Raw genomic sequence first — 18,448 nt, forward strand, 5'->3', positions numbered from 1 at the left:
GGCCCTCTCAGTTCAAATCAGTAATTCCCTTAACATTTGAGTGAAGATTAGGTGGAATTGCAGAGCAAAAGCATTCTGTTTGGATCCCTAGCAGATGAGCCTCCCAAGGTAACAAGTATTTTTGTCCTGCCTCTCATCCCAGCCAGCCTGTACGAGAGACAGTTTGCACCGGCCTGCTCTGGAGGCCTTCCCAGCTTGACACTCCACAGAATGTCAGTGTTGTTCTTGGTCATGTGTCTACCAGTGAATTCTCCAAGGCATTGCACTCAAATGTCCCCACACTTCTGTTGAGTGCAAGGTTGCTACCCACAGTTATACGATATTATTTTAAGGTGTGTTACATTTGTTTATGCTGTGGAGTATTTGTTTAATGGTGCAAAGATGTGTTACGTTCTTTTATGTTACATTTGTTTAACTCGGTGAAGCTGTGCTACTTTGCCTGTCTAAAACACCTGATGGTCTAATAATAAAGAGCTGAACAGCCAATAGCGAGGCAGGAGCAAGGATAGGCGGGACTGGCAGGCAGAGAGAATAAATAGGAGGAGAAATCTGGGAGAAAAAAAAAAAGTAGTAAGAGAACAAGGAGAAAAAAAACAAGAGAGAAGAAAGAGCAAAAGAACCAAAAGAGTAAAGAGTAAGAAAACAAACAACCAACTACAGGCCATGTTTGCCCATGAAATTCAAGTGACAAAAAATGTACCTCAAATGTTTAGGACAGCACCGTTCATCTACTGTTCTGTCTCTATCCCTGCTTCCCAAGCAGGCCACAGAGTCTTCAGTGGTGGCTTCCCACTCTTCCACAGGCTCAAGCCGCCATCTTGCCAACAGGATTGGCAGCTTCAAAATGAAGTCTTAGTTTTCCCAAGGGGATCAGTGTTCTTAGGATTGATGTTTAGCATTAAAAGCCTCATATGAAAACAATTATATTGGCTCCCAGGGCTTCTGCTCCTTCAGGAAAAAAAAACAACAACAACAACAAAACTCAGGCCAGAGTTTTGGGTCAGGGTGCCCATGCTACCACAGAAAGTACCCCAACAGATTAGTAGGCCCGGAAGAACATTGCTCCCGACTGCTATTCCGGTTCACATCTTCCTTTGTCTAGTTAGCTTGCCTGGCAAAAGCTGAACTGCGGAGAGACATTATAAGTTTGAAATAGAGAAGTTAAATCAGTTCTACCCCAAAATCAATGACCAGGAGTCTGGAACCATAAGCCTTTGCTTTGTCTCGGGGAAGATAAGCTTCCCAGCTGCCCCTCAAGCAAGCTATGGCTTTAATGGAACAGTAAAAGCGTTGCATGAAGAACTCAGAGAAGCTCCAATAACTCCTGTGTGAACTCTGAAAGAAATCTGCCGCGGCCTCGCAGGCAGATACACACTTAGAGAGGGTCATTTCACCAAGCATTCCCTTTCAGGACCCCACTATGTGAACCCTTAATTAATTACTGTCGTCCTAATGTGAAAAATACTTTCATAACAGAGGGGCAAACCTATTCTCCTACATAAGCCAACCACAAATCAGTCACAACTCCCTCAACGCCACCAAGGAGGCGCTCAATTCGTATCTGTAACGAACTTCCAGCGTTGCATAATTTATATCTAAAATCCACTCTCATACATCTGCTAAAATGCCCACTCTGACCTTCGCTCCCAATCCCAGCTGCATTAAAAAGTGACTATAAATCACTGAGGAACAAGCCCCCCATCGCAGGCCAGCTCTCCCCAAGCCAGACAACTTTTCTTCCTTTGATGAGTTCATCATCCCCTTGGATAGGTTATGGAAACCACTTACGTCTCAGTATAATAATTCAAAGGCTCTTATATCGAGGTCCCCTGTCTACACAGGAGAGCTAAGTGAGCGTGTGGATAAACTGCACATCTCAGGTTCCAGGGAGCTTTACACTCAGCCCTGCGTCAAGAGCAGCAAGCAGATCCTTCTGGCCCTCTGCAGTATAAATGCCCTCTTGTTTACAGAGCTCAGCTTTCCTCTGCTTGAAATCTCACATCCAAGGGCACCCTGAGATAACTGCGAACTCGCACTGACTTTGCATTAGGGCAGAACTTTGCTTTGCACTGGAAAAGAACCTTACATTTGCTCTGCTTAGCTGGCCTGGGTCTGAAAAAAGCATAAAACCGGACTCGCTGAACATAGCGGACAATGAGGACTAATAAGAACTCAAGAACAATGGCAATGGGTTTTTGATCCTACTGCACATACTGGCTTTGGGGGAGCCTAGGCAGTTTGGATGCTCAACTTACTAAGCCTGGATGGAGGTGGGCGGTCCTTGGACTTCCCACAGGTCAGGGAACCCTGATTGCTCTTCAAGCTGATGAGGGAGAGGGACTTGATCAGGGGAGGGGGAGGGAAATGGGAGGCGGTGGCGGGGAGGAGGCAGAAATCCTTAATAAATAAATTAATTAAAAAAATACTCAGGGCTGGGTGTTACGTAGCTCAGTGATGGAGTACTTGCCTAACATGCACAAGGCCCTAGGTTCAGTCTCCAGCAGTGAAACACAAAGGTTCTCAAACTGGTTGCCCTACTGAGGCCGACAATAAGAAGCCGTCACTCCAAGTCCCCGTGTGTGGGGGACACCAGAAGCCCTGCAATGAACAGGTACCACAAAAAGATGGAGTTTCTTCCAACAGAGCCCAGGGAGAGTTTTGAAAACGATCCAAGAGGAACTGTGAGAAGAATCTTCCATCAACTGTCGCCTGGAGGTGGGGCAGCTCAGGATTGTCCCCAGCAAATCTGACGTCCATCCAGGGAGGTGCGAGAAGATCCTGGGAAAGTGACCGAGCTTGCTAGAGAACGGGGACCTCCTGTGCCATGAGTCAGTGTCCAGAGAAAATGTTCTTAGGGCGACATCAATCCGTCCTATTGAAGGGATGCCATTAGTGACCCCAAGGTGAGGAATTTGGTTGAGGTCCTGTCCCCCACAGACCCTAAGGGTCGTTATGATGATATGATGATTGATTCTTTGCAAATGTAGATATAACTTGTGAGTGTCTCAACTACAAGTCAAGTTGCTCTGCCTAAAATATTCAGTCAAAATACAAACTACATCTCAGCCACGACATGTAGCAGAATTAGGTATGGCCACCAAAGAGTTAGAGATAGCCCACAGCTCACTCGCTCTCTCTTTCTCTCTCTCTTTCTCTCCTCCCCTTGCTCCACAGTGGATTTCCCTGGCTTCTTTTCCTATTCTTCAGCGCTTACTTTTTCCTTTACATCTTCAGATGTGGTCAAGCACTCTGTATGGAAGAGGCAAGTTAGCAACACACAGACTTGATCGCCCTTCTGTTCCTATTTGGATCAGGAAAACATCTCTGCACTCCTGCCTACAGGACAATTCCGTATGGCCAACTTGGGGTCCAGACCCCAAGATATATGCAAGAGCCTTCCCAAATCAAAGAGGCTCTTATAGTCTTTGATTGAAGAGACACCAAAAGAGTAATAAAAGCAGACATTCAAAAATACAAAACAGAAAGCAAGCTTCTCAAAACATTTCCTCGCCTTTAGAAGGTCTTGTCAAATGAGATCTGATCATCAAAGCCAACTGCCCTCAGAAGGAGAACAGAGAAATATAGAGGAGAATCAGAAGCAGGAAGCAATGGGGGCTGAAAATGTAGCCCACTCAATAAGGGCTTGCCTTGCCAGAGTGAGGACCAGAACAAGAACCCCAGAGCCCACATGAGAGGTGCTGGGAGAGGCAGCACAAGCTTGGTAACCCCAGCCCTTGGGAGGCAGAGGTGGATCCCTGGGCCTTGCTGACCAGCCAGTCTAGCCTAAATGATGAACCCAGGGCCAGCAAGGGTCCTTGTCTCAAAATATGGACAACCCTCCTGAAACACAACACCAGGGGATGTCCTCTGAACACCACCTGGATATGCACACAAATACATTTGTACATGCACACAGTAAATTCATTAATAGATAATAAATAAAGTAGGCGGGGTTCAAGGCACAAAGGCCAGTGAAAAGGGAGCTGCTGCCAAGGGTTAAAGCCTGTCCTGCTCCCCTGCCTTAAATGAAGATGGAACTGGAGCCTTCTGTGTACAGAGACAAAAACACACCTAGCAATTGCTAAGAGCTCCTTCAATTCCATCGTCTCTGAAAGATGTTAAAATAGATTCCACAGGGTGCATTTACAGTCACCTGGAGCAAGAAGTGGCAAAAGAAAGTCAGCAGCGAAGCTTTGTGAAAAGCCTTATCCTTCCGTGCTCATCTGGCTGTGTGGCTAAGTGACAGGCAGTTGCAAGAAAGTAATAGATGGTATCTCCGGATTCTCCATTAGGCTCCAGGTTCTCTTGTTGCCAGCAGCAACCTAAGGACCAGCCTTTGAATGAGAGACTTGTGGGGCAATGGCTTGAGAGGATAGAAATTCGGCTTCAGGAAAGGGGCAGACAGGGAAAGACAACAGGAAGAGAAGCGAGGTCAGTTCCAAGGATGGGCTGACCCAGCCTGAGTGCCTGAGAATTTGAGGCTAAGCCTTTGGGAGCCACAGGATGGGGATGGCGGTGGGGCTGTAGCTGAGTTGGGAAAGTGCCTACCTGGAATCATCCGGTCCCAGCGCTGTATAAACCATGCACCCTCCTGGAAACCTGGCACTTGGAAGGTGGCAGCAGGAAGAACAGGAGTTCAAGGCCATTTGGGGGCTACATGAAGTGTTCAAGGCCACCCTGTTCTGTGTGAAACCTTGTCAAAAACAAACAGAAAAGAGAAACAAAAATAGCTGTGAATCCCAGAAATAACTCTCTTTGGTATTCTGCCTTTGTCTTTATCTGCCGCTATTCAGAGCTCCCTCTCTTTGGGTTTGAAAACAGTGCTGATTGAAGTCAACTCTGAGAGAAGAACAAAAATCAGTCTGCATTTTTAACCCTTGTAAAGCTGAGAGCTGCCCCAAGCACCGCTGGGGTCCATCTGAACTGGAAGAGCTCTTCTGAATCAGAGTCCGATTAATGCCTTTTTAAACTTTCATTCTAAGTTCCTACGTTTGAATACGATTTCTTAATGGGGAGAGCTAATATCTGTGTGGCAAAGGGACTGTATTTTCACCCCCAGTGGCACACGCTGGCTATTGCTAAAGCGATTGCTTTCCCAGCTTTCTGTAGGTGATGCCGGTGTGTGCCTTTGTCTGCACATATTCATCCTTATCTTCCCTCTTTCGGACACAAGGGCTCCAGTCTGGATGACAAATAGAATTACCCTATCTGTGGACCACACACAGAGCCTCCTTCCTCTCCTGCTTCCCCTTTGCTAATCACCTGCTGCCTCTTCTAGCCCATTACACTGCCATCACCCTACAGGTCCTTAATAATTTATTCCTCATCTAGCACTTACTTCCAAACGAGATTGAAATGGTTCAGCATGCAGTTACCTGGCAAATATTTATTGGAAGCTTAAAAGTTTCCAGAAGTCAGCCAAGATGGCCAGTGCTTGTAATCCCGGCACTCAGTGGCTGGGGCAGGAGAACTTAATCATGAACTCAGTAAAGACATATTGAGTGCCTACTGAGCCTACAAGCCAGGGCACAAAAGAGCAGACACAACAAATGTCCCTGTCCTTGGACCTTGGGTCCAGTCAGGTGAGACAGACACAAATAAAACATAGACTGTGTCATACAGTGATACGTGCTATGAGCTCGGAGAGGGCGTGCAGTTTTAGGCGATACTTAAGGGAACTTGTGAAGAGGAAGAGGGAGGAGCCACGGGAATGACTTGGGAGGAGTCTCCCAGGCACCAACGAGCAGAGAGGTTCACACATGAGACAGGGCATTGCCGGTGGCATAGGTGCCAGTGAGGGTTTGACAAGCCAAGTATGGGGCATAGAGGAATCAAAAGAGCAGGCAGGGGGCCAGACAGCCAGAGAAATGAGGTCAGCTTCCAGGCTGCCCTAACTGGGGGTGGGGGGAGAGGGTAGTCAGCAAATAGTACCCAGCTTGAGTGCCTGGGATCTAAGGCTAAGCCTTCTGAAGTCACAGAACAGGGAGGAGGTTATAGGCGAGGAACAGGCACAGGAACCTTGAGTTTTATTTTTCCAAGGAAAAGAGCAGCCATGGTTAGTATGACCTGACATTAAAGAGTTACTCTATGTTTGCTATAGATGGAGAGAATTGGAAGGCCAATTAAGAGCCTCATAAAGTTTTCCAAGGAAGAAAGGAAGTGGTAAGAAAAATGTCTGGCTTCTGGAAGTGTGCTTGGGTTGAGGAACTACCTACCTTTGGAAGCACACTGTGTGTGGAGCGCACCCAAGGTGTCTCTAGGTGCTGGTCTGAGCAGTGCAGCTGCGCTTTACCAGATGGCAGAAACCAGAGAAAGGATAGCTTGGGGGAGGGGCCTCATGGAACACATTCCTTCTGGACACCCAGGTAGAAAGGCCACGTCAAGTGGACAGCCACAGAAAGGCCAACAGCGTCTTTAATGGGTAGATCCTTAGGTCAAAATGACAAAAATCTATTGGTCACCATTCTCCTCTCAGCCTGTAAAGAAAACAAAGAGCATTCATTGTCATTCCGTGAGAGCGGAGCAGCCATGTGGTATAGAAATGTCTGAAAAGATGCTTCATTCAGGAACCTAAGAGGACAGGTTACTGAACCCAGAGGGACAGACAGCTCATAAGGACCTCTGCCTGCCCCTCCGCCCCTGCTCCGCTATGATGCCAGGCTTCCCTTTGGCAAGAGTGGGCACTACATTGCTTTTCTACATTACCAGGCTGGTGATCACTACAAAAGGAAGGGACCCATAAATTTCCACCTAGAGCAAAGAACCAATTCATTCTTAATTGAAGGCTAAGTAGTCACTAGGACACTTCAAAGACCTCTTCCCCCTTTTTCTTTTTATTAGAAAGAGTCATGAAGGGACTAGAGAAATGGTTTGGTGGCTAAGAGGGCTTGCTGGTGTCGCGGCTGACCCTAGTGCAGTTCCTAGACCCCACATCCGAGTCCCCACCACCTGTCACTGCCAATGCAGTCTGACCTCCTCAGGCACCTGCACGCATGTAATACACATGTGCCGGCACACATGTACACATACGGTTAAAAACAGTAATTCTTTTGAAAAAGAGCCATGAAAGCCTCAAATGACAGACGAACCCAAGCTGAACGGCCAGATGGCGAGCTAGCGTCGGCAATAATTCAGAATCGCACCAGTTGAGACTTGAGCCTCAGGCGGTGACGTATCTGGCAGGTGTAAGTTAACCCCCTCCTCCAGACATAAATAAGAGTCTGCCCGTGCCTACCAGTCTAGAGAGTGTGAGGAGTACGCCACTGTCAGAAGTAGCAGAACTATCAAAAGAACCGATCAGCAACAAAACTCTTCTGCTGTGTGTCCTAGGACTGTAAAAATACAGGACTTTTGAAATAACTTAAAATCGGGAACTTAGTTTGTCTTGCTCAATCTGTACCCTCAACACCTCCTGATACAATAAAGATACATAGTAGGTGTTTAAAAAGAATCTTCGCAAAGGAATGACCTCGTCAGTATAAAACACTAAAAACCAAAACCTACGGATGCCATCTTTTGGAAGACTTTGGCGAGCTATGACAGGCTGTCAGTGAGCCCTGATATGGACCCTGACGTGAGAGCTGAGGGCACTGTTTGAAGTCACAGACTTGGAGACTTTTCTTGAAGCTGTGTGTGCCCACCAAGCACACTTCTTGCTTAAATTTGTGTAAGAGCAAGCGATGACATGGGCCTACGGTCATTCTCCCAGGCCAGCTGTTGGCACTGCCTTTGACAATAACTGACAAGTATAGATGCCCAAGGCAACCCATCAGTTCTCCAGTCTCCTTCCCAGTAAAACAAGGAGAGAGGGGACGATCCCAAGAACTCTTAATACAGAGATAGCATCCTTTTGTCTCCTGGCTTCAGCTCTGATCCCCAAACCTCAAGATCCTGGTTGGAATTTTCCCCTTCTGTTTTTCTTCCATTTTCCATATCCTGGCGTAGAGGGGTAGAAGTGGCCACTTGACCACTTTGTTTGTTGATGTCCATGTGGGTCCATGTCCACAGCAGATTCTCTGTTCTGTGGTTCCCAGCTCTTCCCAGGAGTCTGTCCCAGGCCACCAGGAGATCTTAGAAGCCAGGAACACGCAATAAGCACACGGTCCTCACAATTCTTCACTTTACAGATTACCTGTAGCTTGTACGGTTTGGTAGACTCTCCTTCAAACAAAGAGAGAAACAGAGAATTGCAACTGCAAAGTCCAAACACAATTGTTTATTTAGGACGGGAAACCACTCCAAATTATCACACCCAACTCTCTTTCTTTTGAAACTTCTGTGCAAATACCAGCCACAGCCCAAAAACAGACTGCAGTCTCACCTCCCAGCTCCTCCCAGCTCACCCTACACCAGCCAGTCCACTCAGGGACTCAGTGTCTGTGAATTTCGCTGTTGGTGTCCTCTGCCTTGACCCCAGATCAGTCCCACGCATGTAGGCTTTGTTCCCTCGCGGCAACTCTTGGCCCAGGAATGGCACTCAAGGGGGCAAAGGAGGAGAGGTGACACCCAAGTGCTCAAAGGTGTTGATCCTGGGATCCAGCTCCACGCAGGATGTCCTGAGAGATACTCGTGCCATCTTTTTACCTCAGCAGTCACACCCCCTCCCACCACCCTCTTCCTCATCTGGGAATGGCAAGCAGAGTGTCCCGAAGGTCCGAAGAAGGTTCGAAGTGCAGAACGCCTGAAACAGCGGAGAAGCAGTGGCGATGCGTGTTCCGTTCCCATGGTAACAGAGAAACGATCCAAACTCGAGATGGGAAGGGTGCAGCTGGCTCGCGTGCGGCAGGATCCAGGCTTGGGTAAGAGCTCTGGCCCTGGGCTCCTCCAGCCTTTGGGCCTTGGAGAGGCAAAAGCTCAGAGGAGAATCTAGAGTGGATCAGAGTCCAGGGATAGCAATTGAAGAGGCGCCAAGTACCCAGACCTCTTTGTGGGTCTTTTTTTTCTCTGGTCCTGTGTTGCTTTGACTTTTCTGTTCCCTGCCTTGACCCCATCTCTCCCCTTTACGAAGGCCGGGCAATGCTCTACTGCTGGAGGAATAAAGGAGGACTGATCACCCAGAAACCCAGGCCCTGGGGGGGGGGGGTTGGGAGGGGGAGCGGGGCTCCTCAATCTGAAACTCCAGACTTGCCAAACCTAAACTGTGACCCTAGGCAGGTCACTCAGTTTCCTTCCACCCACCACACCCCAGCTCTCACTTCTGTCAGGTGAGAGGAAAACAGTCCCCCTACCCAGACTAGGGGAGCAGGGAGAGGGAGCTGTGCCCAAGGTTGGCTTTTGACAAGCGTTCTGTACCAAGTGCAGACTCAAAGTTATCTCCTTCAAAACCAAATTCCAATACATTTGATATCTTATTTATTAAGAGAGAGAGATTCCTAGGAGATATAGTCTCAACAGGGCACTGAGTGTCTTTTCTAAAAACTGCAGTGATTGGTCCACAAGGGTTCAGGGGAAGTCTGGGATTCTAGTGTTTGTCCCTGGCATGGAATGTGAATCTAGACCAATGTATGGATCATAAAACTCACAAAAGTGGGCCATCAGTTGCTCCCCTCAAAAGGGACAACTGCTATCTTCTACCCAGGGTCAAAAAAAAAAACCCACTAAATAAAAGGACTTATACACAGACCCACAAAGAAGGCAGTAGTAGACTTCCTGGTTTTCTCAGAACGCTGTAGGACTCCGCAGTCCATTACAGAAGTGAGAGCTCTTCCTCTGCTCCAGCTAGGATTTATGAACACCTGCTGCCAGAAGCCCAGTGATCCCCAAGGGGTCTGTGGTCCACTCCACGTCTTCATTAGCTCCCTTTTACCATCTGAGCCCATCACTCACTCCTTGGTTTTTCCCCACTGGGGAAGTTAAGTGGATGAAACATCCAAACCATTTGTAGTCCGTCTCCTGTACGTCTCCCTCTGCAGTTCCTCTGTTCGGTGTCTGAACCTCTGTTGATAGCCCACAGTAGGCCAGGCACTGTGGTGAAATAGTCTCCTACAAGTGACGCATATATGACAACAGACACGAGGCGTGCAGAAGTACAGTGAGAGAAAGAGACACTCTTTCCACGAGAAGCTGAATGCAAGAGCCCGGGAGAGCAGGCCTTGCCTTTGCTGTGAGTGCAGGAAGAATCATGCAACCTGGCCCTCGCTCTAGCTCTGGAGTAGTGGTGTCACTTGACCTATTCTCTAGCATGACCCGTCTGAATGCCTGGCCTTTACTACTGCATACTGGCCAGACTGACTCTTAGAACCCGTGTTGGCCATTCCTGGACTTCAACTTGACTTTATCTGGCATGAACTCTAATCGGGATATGGAGGGCACACCTGTGCTCCTGATCCTGAGGCCGGAAGACAATAGTAGTTCTTTGATGCAGATCTTGAGGCTGGATGACACACACCTTCAATCCAGACTTTGAGGCTGGAAAGTACACCTTTAGTCTGGTCTACACCTTCTGTTGGAATACTAGATAAGGATGATGGAAGACAGAAGAGTGTTCTTTGCCTGCTCGCCCTCACCTCCATCAGCCCATCCAGCCCTTCTTCAAGACCCCAGCAGACCAGCTGGGACTCCCAGCCCTGTAGGACTGAGCAGCTCCTAAGTTCTTGGATTTTTCCATTCATAGCTAGCCATTCGTGGATTGCAGCCTGGAAATCATTCCAATAAATTCCCATACATACATACATACACATGAGACAGAGAGATAGGGAGAGAGAGAGAGAGAGAGAGAGAGAGAGAGAGAGAGAGAGAGAGAGATTCATTCTGAAAGTTCCATGACTCTAGAGAGCCCTGACTAATACAGTACCAAATTGTGCAACATTAATAACAGAGCCTGCGTTGTGGTTTAAGGGATAAATGCCCCCCACCTACTCATGTGTTTGAACACTTGGGTCCCAGCTGGCGGCACTGTTTGGGGAGCTTGGGGGAACCTTTGGGACATAGGATCACTAACATGGGTTTTCATTGCCTCTGGGCCCAGTGCGTGTTCTCTGCTTCCTGCCAAGGACTCCTACTGCTGCAGGACTCTCTGTCATGCCTTCTTCACCATGACGGACTGATCCCTCTGAAGCCATGAGCCACTATAAATCTTCCCTTAAGTTATATCTATCAAATATTTTGTCACAGCAATGAGGAAAGTAATTAAGTCATCCCCTTCTGGGCACATCAAGCCTGACAGGCAAGAGGCAGGAGGGGTTTTTAATTAAGTGGCTTGTTTGACGTTCCCAACTCCATTGAAAGGCATCCCACAATTAATCCATCCAAGCTCGAGGCTTCCTCTACCCTGAGTCCTGGAGAAGCCCTACCTCCCATCTCTCCTAATATGTTCATCAAGAGGGCCCTGAGCAGAAAATCCTTCACTCTTCCTAGACCCCAGCTGACAGTGTGGATCAACCCAGTCCCAGTTGGATTATTTGACTCACTTACTCTCAGGAGCTCAGACCATCCAGAAACACCTTGCCTGTGTTCTTCCTGCCCCACCAAAAATGGGAGGCTAATTTCATTCTGGTTTTCTACACTCTCCCTCTTGTGGGGATTTAATTTCGGTTGTCAACTTTCCTGGATTGAAAAATACCTAGAGATAGCCAAGTGCCCTTCTGTGTTTGTCTGTGAGGATGTTCCATGGAAGATCTGCATGTAAACCAGTGAAGTAAACAGGAAAAATCTGCCTTGAACGTGAGTGCCAGCACCCAGTAGGCTGGAGGCCCATAGAACACGGAGCTGAAGCAGGCAAAGCCAGCTCTGCTTCCGCCCGAGTTGCCCAGTAGATGCATTTTCTGCTGCTGTCTCCAGTGGACACCAGACTCCCAGATCCTCAGCCTTTGAACACAGACCCCACATATACCTTCTGCTGTTTCTCTGCCGAACCCTGACTTATACACCCGCTGACCTCCAATGTGGAACTCAGGATCTATTGTCTTCTGTAGGTTGTCTTGGCCTTTTAGAAGAGGAAGATTCTCGGTGGACCACCTTGAGTCAGGAGCTTGTCCTGAACCCCAAATTCATAGATTTTATTCTTTTTGTTGTTGTTGTTGTTCTGTGTTAAGATAGTCCGTGGCAGGTTTCAGCTTTTGCTGATTCACAACTTTTTGTAATGTTTTCAGAGCTCAGCTAGGTGTGTGGCCGACATTCACCCATGGCTGGGCACCCACTGTCCCAGGGAAAGGCAGTCTGTAACCATAATCCTGGTCATAATATCCATATCCTTCACCCAGACCTCATTATCTAATGTCTACAACAGGGAGGATTTAACAGCCTGTGCAGTCAGTTTGTTTGTTTGTTTTCAAGGCAGGGTTTCTGTGTAGCTTTGTCCTGGAACTAACTCTTGTAGACCAGACTGGTCTTGAACTCACAGAGATCCGCCTGCCTCTGCCTCCTGAGTGCTGGGATTAAGGCATGTGCCACCCCACCCCATCCCACCCCCGTTTACAGTCAGCTTTTTCTAAGAAGCTCAAGAACAGATCCCAGGGAAGGAAGGCACCTGGCCCAGAACCAAGTAGCTTACAGAACTCCTTGTCTTCTTGGCTGCAGGTATTTATTTCTTCAGAAAGGGCTCACTGCCAAGAGGGTGTCCCTCAGTGAGCAAGGACACGGAATGATGGGTCCACCAAGGTTGTTCATTCTTTGTTCTTCACATTTCCGGCTCCTAGAGCTTCAGACTCTGGCCCAGCCCTGAGCTGGTCGGCGTGCAGAAGCTCTTCTGCTTGGAGCTCAGAGGAGAACAGCTTCTTAAAACAGGGCCTCACGTATCCCAGGCTGGTCTCAAACTCCCTGTGTAACCAAGGGTGACCTTCTGGTCCTAACCTCCAGAGTGCTGGGACTGCAGGTATGTGATACAGAAGCCAGAGCTAGGGTTGACTGTCCACTGGTTCCCCAGTGTCTCCTTTTGCAAATATTATGGCTTCAATTCATGGTAGAATTCTTTTTTTTTCATTTGTTTCATAATTGTACTTTGCTGTCATTTTAACTTATATTTAATAAACATAATAATTTGAATAAGCAAGTGACTTTCTTGGTGTTCACCTGCAGGTGTGCCTTTGGTGATTGTAGAGTCCCAGAACACAACACAGTGTCCAGCATATAGAACACCTGCATAGAAATGTCTGTAGAAAGAAAGAGGGAAATAAGGCAGGTGAAAAGGCTGGGAGGGAACCTGGCAGCTTCTCATCTTCAGGAGCGAGTTATGTAGGGCCTGAGTGATACACTCCCAACTTACAAGTTTTTGAGCAGCTTGGACGGGGAGCAAGCCCAGTAAGCTGCAGTGTGAGGCCAATTCCTGGAAAGACCTGTGTTGGGATCAAATGTGAATATAGGTCAGGAAGGCAAAGGGAACAGAGGAAGAGAATAAAAGCTACTCCAGGTATCTGCAGCTCAGTGCAGAGCGTGCGTGCTGTGTGGCTGTGGAGTGGACCCAAGGCCACTGGCTGCAGGCCCAGGGGATGGCGAGAGGTAGAAGGTCATGCTGTTTGTTATTCGCTAAGTGCAGCTCTGACACCTAGATGGTGGCTGTGATCTTTGCTGTCACGGTTATTTCCAGCATCGGGGTCATTATTTATTGTTTGTTAGGACTACCTCACGAGGTCCTGAGCCTCCGTCTCTGGAAATGCAGTGTTTATCACCAGGGAACCACCTGTCTGGGGTGTGTGTTGACTTGATTCCTGACCCATGGCTTCCCTTATTCTGTAATCCTTGTGATCCATGAACAATGCCCCTGCATGTCCCAGCGAGTGAAGGACGTGCTAGCAGAGCAAGCTGCCTTTCCATAAAGCCGGTCGCACCACCGTGCTGGCTGCTGCATGCTTCCATCAAGCAGCCTCTCCTGAGCAGCTCTTTGATGTTGAAAAAGGAAATTGCTTTGTGCGAAAGCTCCTTTAATCTTATATAGATACAAATGCCTTGTATCTTTGGCGTTGTGCCAAACTGCGCTTCATATTTCGGAATTAATCTTATTAAAGAAAGCTCTGCTTAATCCCCACTGCTGTTGCCCAGAGATGCTGAATAATTCTGCACCTGTGCCTATCGCCGCTCTGCCATGTGCCCTTCCTGGATTCGCAATTGAAAAGGCGCATCAGCAAGCTGAGGCTGGACAGCAGCTGTCTTGTTTTGGTTTAATGCCATAGGTATAAAAGGGTCCTTTTAAGTCTTTGTCTCGGTCCCTTTTTAAAAAAAAAATGAATGAATGAATGAATGAATGAATGAATGAATGAATGAATGGGGGAGGGGAAAGAAATGGCAAAGAAAGCTTGCCTGGCATGAAGAATAACAATAAAATAAAGCTACTTCAGTGACTGGGCAATTTAATGCAACTGTTCATGGCGAAACACGAGTATTGTTAGGAGCATGGGTTCATACATGGTAACTAGTTGCCGAGTCTTGCTAGATACAAATATATGGAACTCTGACCTTGACCGAATGACCTTCTGTTTCTAAATGTGAATGTGTATCTGTCAGCTGAGTTGAAATCATTGGCTCCCTCCTGCCAGGTGCACCAGGGTTCTCCCCCTCCACCCAGCAAGTGACCCAAACAACGACCATCGAGATAAATCCTCTCTTGTTCTTTCAGACGAGTTCTTGTCACCTCCTACCTTGTTCCAGGCCCTGTTTAAGTGGTGGCAAGTGGCAATGGCAACCAAGAAAGCAAGGCTTCTGTTCCGGACCACGTGGGTCCAGAAACATAACGCTTTCAAGAGTGGCGTATGCACGTCTTGAAGAAAATAAAACATGATGAGATGGGCGGGAACTAGGAGGAAATGACCCAGCTTCAGATCAGCTGCTGAGCCAAGCATGTGCAGATCTTTAAGGACGTTAAAAACGTTTCCAGGCAGTGGAGGAAGAGCAGAGACCTGAGGTGGAAACAGATTGCAGCAGAGGGGAAAGGGCTTCCAGGAAAGCAGGCACTAAGGATCAAGACCAACCTTGGCCAGCCTTGAAAGTGGAAGACATGGGAGAGACGTGGAGCAAGGGAGCAACACGACCTAACTTTTGTTTTTAAAGTCCATATCTGATTTGTGGAGTACAGGAGCTGAAGCAGAGAGGCCAGTGTAGAAAAGTGTGCTGGATCATGTGGACAATCATGTGGGTGATGGGTGGTGGTGGTGGGTGGTGGTGAGTGGTGATGGAGGTGGGTGGTGGTGGTGGTGGAGGTAATGGTGGTGGTGGTGGTGGTGGAGGTAGTGGCGGATCCTGAGTATTTCAGAGGAAATAAGATGAGCAGGACATACTAGGTGGCTTGGGAGAGTGGCAGAGTACAATCAAAGATTATTTGTATTTCCCCATCTGCGCACACAGTGAATTATATCCATTGTTATTTCCATCTCAGTGAAATTTTCACAACTACCTCTCACCAACGGAAATCTCTGAGGTTCTGTTTCTTGAGCAGCTATATTCGGGGGTCGGCTCAGTTGGTAACATGCTTGCAAGGCAAACTCAGAACCCACATTGAAAAAAATAGAAAATCTGGTCGTCATGGGATGTACTTATAGTCCCAAGGTTAGGAGAGGTAGACACAGGCAAGTCCACGGGGTTCAATGGATGCCTAGCCTAATTTAGAGGCTCCATCTCAAAAGCAAGGGGAGCAGACAGCACCTGAATAATAGCACCTAGGATCATCCTCTGGCCTCTACACACACACCCTATATATGTAAACGCACCCACACACGACACACGAGTACTCACACACACATGACTGTGCACAAACATACAAAGTATTTATCCCCAAGGAATCTTGTGAGACCAGCTGGCCTCAGGCCCACAGAAATCCACCTCTCCCTGCAGCCCAAACAACGGTATTAAAGGCATTCACCACTCTGGCCATACTAAAAATTTTAAGGTTTATTTTTATTTCTGTTGATGTGCATGTATTTGGGGGAGGGTGTTTTCTATGTGTGTGTAGGTGCCCAAAGAGGCCAGAAAAGGGCACCAGATCCCCTGGAGCTGGAGTGACAGGTGGCCATGAGCTGCCCAGTGTGGGTGCTGGGAACTGACTTTGGGTCCTCTGAAAGAGCAGTAAGGGCTCTAACCATTGAGTAATCCTGCCAGCCTTCCATACTGATCCATTTTCCCATGATGCTTGCTTTTTCACCTCAGCAACCACCAAAATCCATCTTTGCAAAAAATATGTCATCACGGAAAAAAAAAAATGGTATTTACCTAACACCACTAGCTCCCACGACGGCTGGCAAATGTTGACTATTCTGCTTCTCTAAGAACCTTAAATTATGCGGTGGCATTCTCGTGAGTTCTCCGCAATGTCTGGGCATTGATTCTACCACTTGGAGCAAGGGACAGTGACGGGGATGTGTGTATAAGAGAGCTGCCCGAGTTTGCGTTGCTTGTTGGACATTCAAAGGCAGCTACTGACCAAGGGAATCGCCTTTGTTAGTTTACTATTGCTGCAATGAGATACCATGACCAAGGCAACTTAGAAAAGAAACTCTCTCACTGGAGCAGGGGTCCAGAGGGTTAGAGTTCATGATGGCAATGAGAAAGCATGGTGGTAGGGACAGCAGAGAACTCACATCCCTAGCAGCAAGAAGGACGCAGAGAGCTGGCTGGGAATGGCACAGTCTTCTGAAATCTCACAGACTTTCTCCAGCAAGGCCGTGCCTCCTAATCTGCCCTAACCCGTTCCACCAACTGGGGACCAAGCATTAAAACACATGAACCTATGGGGCTAGTCTCATTCAAAGCACTGTGGAAATTTAAGACAGTGATATGCACTACTAAAACAATATCCAATAGTAGTAGAGAAAAAAATTATCTATTACCCAGTATTACTAATAAGTACAAGGTTCTCTGCCCAGTTTCCTGGATAAGTAACCAGAAGGCTGTTTTCTTTCAGCTGCTGTCACTACGGAGTCTCCTGGCTTGGATGCAGCTCTCTTCCCAGCACTGTGAGTACTGAGCCGGGGACATAACCACAGATTCCACCGCCATGGTCTTGAATACTTATCATTGTCCTCTGTGTTAGCCACACTGGATCCCAGAAACGGCAATGTCCAAAATTGTTTCTCCGTGAGGTGGATTTTATTTCCCTATGGATAAACATTTAAATGCATTCCCCATCAAGAACTTGGTGTTAGATACATCTTAGATGTTAGATGTTACCACCAGCAAGACAGCCACAGAAATGTTCATATGGAATTAAAATCCTTGATGCAAATTCTGACACCCACAAGGTTCTGAAAACTGGATCTTTTGGGGGAATTGGCAGTAAATCAAGCGACCATGTGACCTTGACCCACTGTAGCTCACCTGAAAGCAAATTCCTACCTGAACTACACAGGACCATGTAAAGTTCTTTTTTGATCCTACTTATTGTAAAGATTTTGCAGGATTGCTGCAGAAATACAAATAAGACCCACTCAGGAATCCTACCCTGGACCTTTCTAGGGCTGCTGCACATTTCCCACGTGGCTGCTGTATTTGAATTTCACAGCACAGCTGGCCACAGGGGCTTCAGGCCACAGGAGCTAGTCTTAGACGCAATAAATTAGCCAATAAACACAGTGGCTCCCTACGCTGGACTAGAGAAGAAGACTCTCTCTGTTTTTGCTGGCTGTGTCCATCGGGGGTACATGCATGTTTGTCTCACCTTCCCGGGAAAAGTCACGCAGCACACTCAAGCACAAAATTCTTTTTTTTCCCCCTATTTGGAAGATGTTTGTACTTTCATATGTTACTTTACATGTTTTTAATTTTTGTGAGACAGGGTTTCCCTGTGTAACCCTTGATGCCCTGTGCTGCTTCTGTAGACCAGGCTAGCCTCAAACTCAGAGATCTCCTCCCTCTGCTTCTAGTGCTAAAACTAAAGATGTGCACCACTACACCTGGCTTAATTTTTGAGATTATAATATAATTACATCATTTCCCCCTTCCCTTTCCTCCCTCCAGACTCTCACATTTCCCTTCTTTGCTCTCTTCCATAACTAGTCTGTTTAAGGTTCTTTGTACGCATGTTTTCAGGGCTGACAGTTTAGAATGGATAATCAACTAGCTCATACAAAATTCTTCTGTATGCTGGTTGATTTTTGGTTTTGTTTTGTTTCATTTTTATATTTTTTTATTTCATTTATTTATTTTACATCCCAACCTCAGTTTCCCCTCCTTCCTCCCTCCCATTCCTCCCCCCCCCATTGTTTTGTTTTTTGAGACAGGTTCTCTCAACATAGCCTTGGCTGTTCTAGAACTCACTCTGTAGACCAGACTGGCCTCAAACTCACAGAGATCCACCTGCCTCTGCCTCCCCAGTGCTGGGATTAAAGGCATGTACCACCATACTCAGCCACAAAATTCTTTTTTTTTATTTTACATACCAACCACAGTTTCCTTTTTCTCCCTTCCTCCCCCTCCCACCCACCTACCCTTGTCTCACCCTCATCCATTCCTCAAAAGGGGTAAGGCCTCCCATGGGGAATCGAAAGACCTGGCTCATTCAGTTGAGGCAGGACCAATACCCCCCCTC

This window comes from Microtus ochrogaster, chromosome 17 (genome assembly GCF_000317375.1).
Source record: "Microtus ochrogaster isolate Prairie Vole_2 chromosome 17, MicOch1.0, whole genome shotgun sequence".
NCBI classification, from domain to species: domain Eukaryota; kingdom Metazoa; phylum Chordata; class Mammalia; order Rodentia; family Cricetidae; genus Microtus; species Microtus ochrogaster.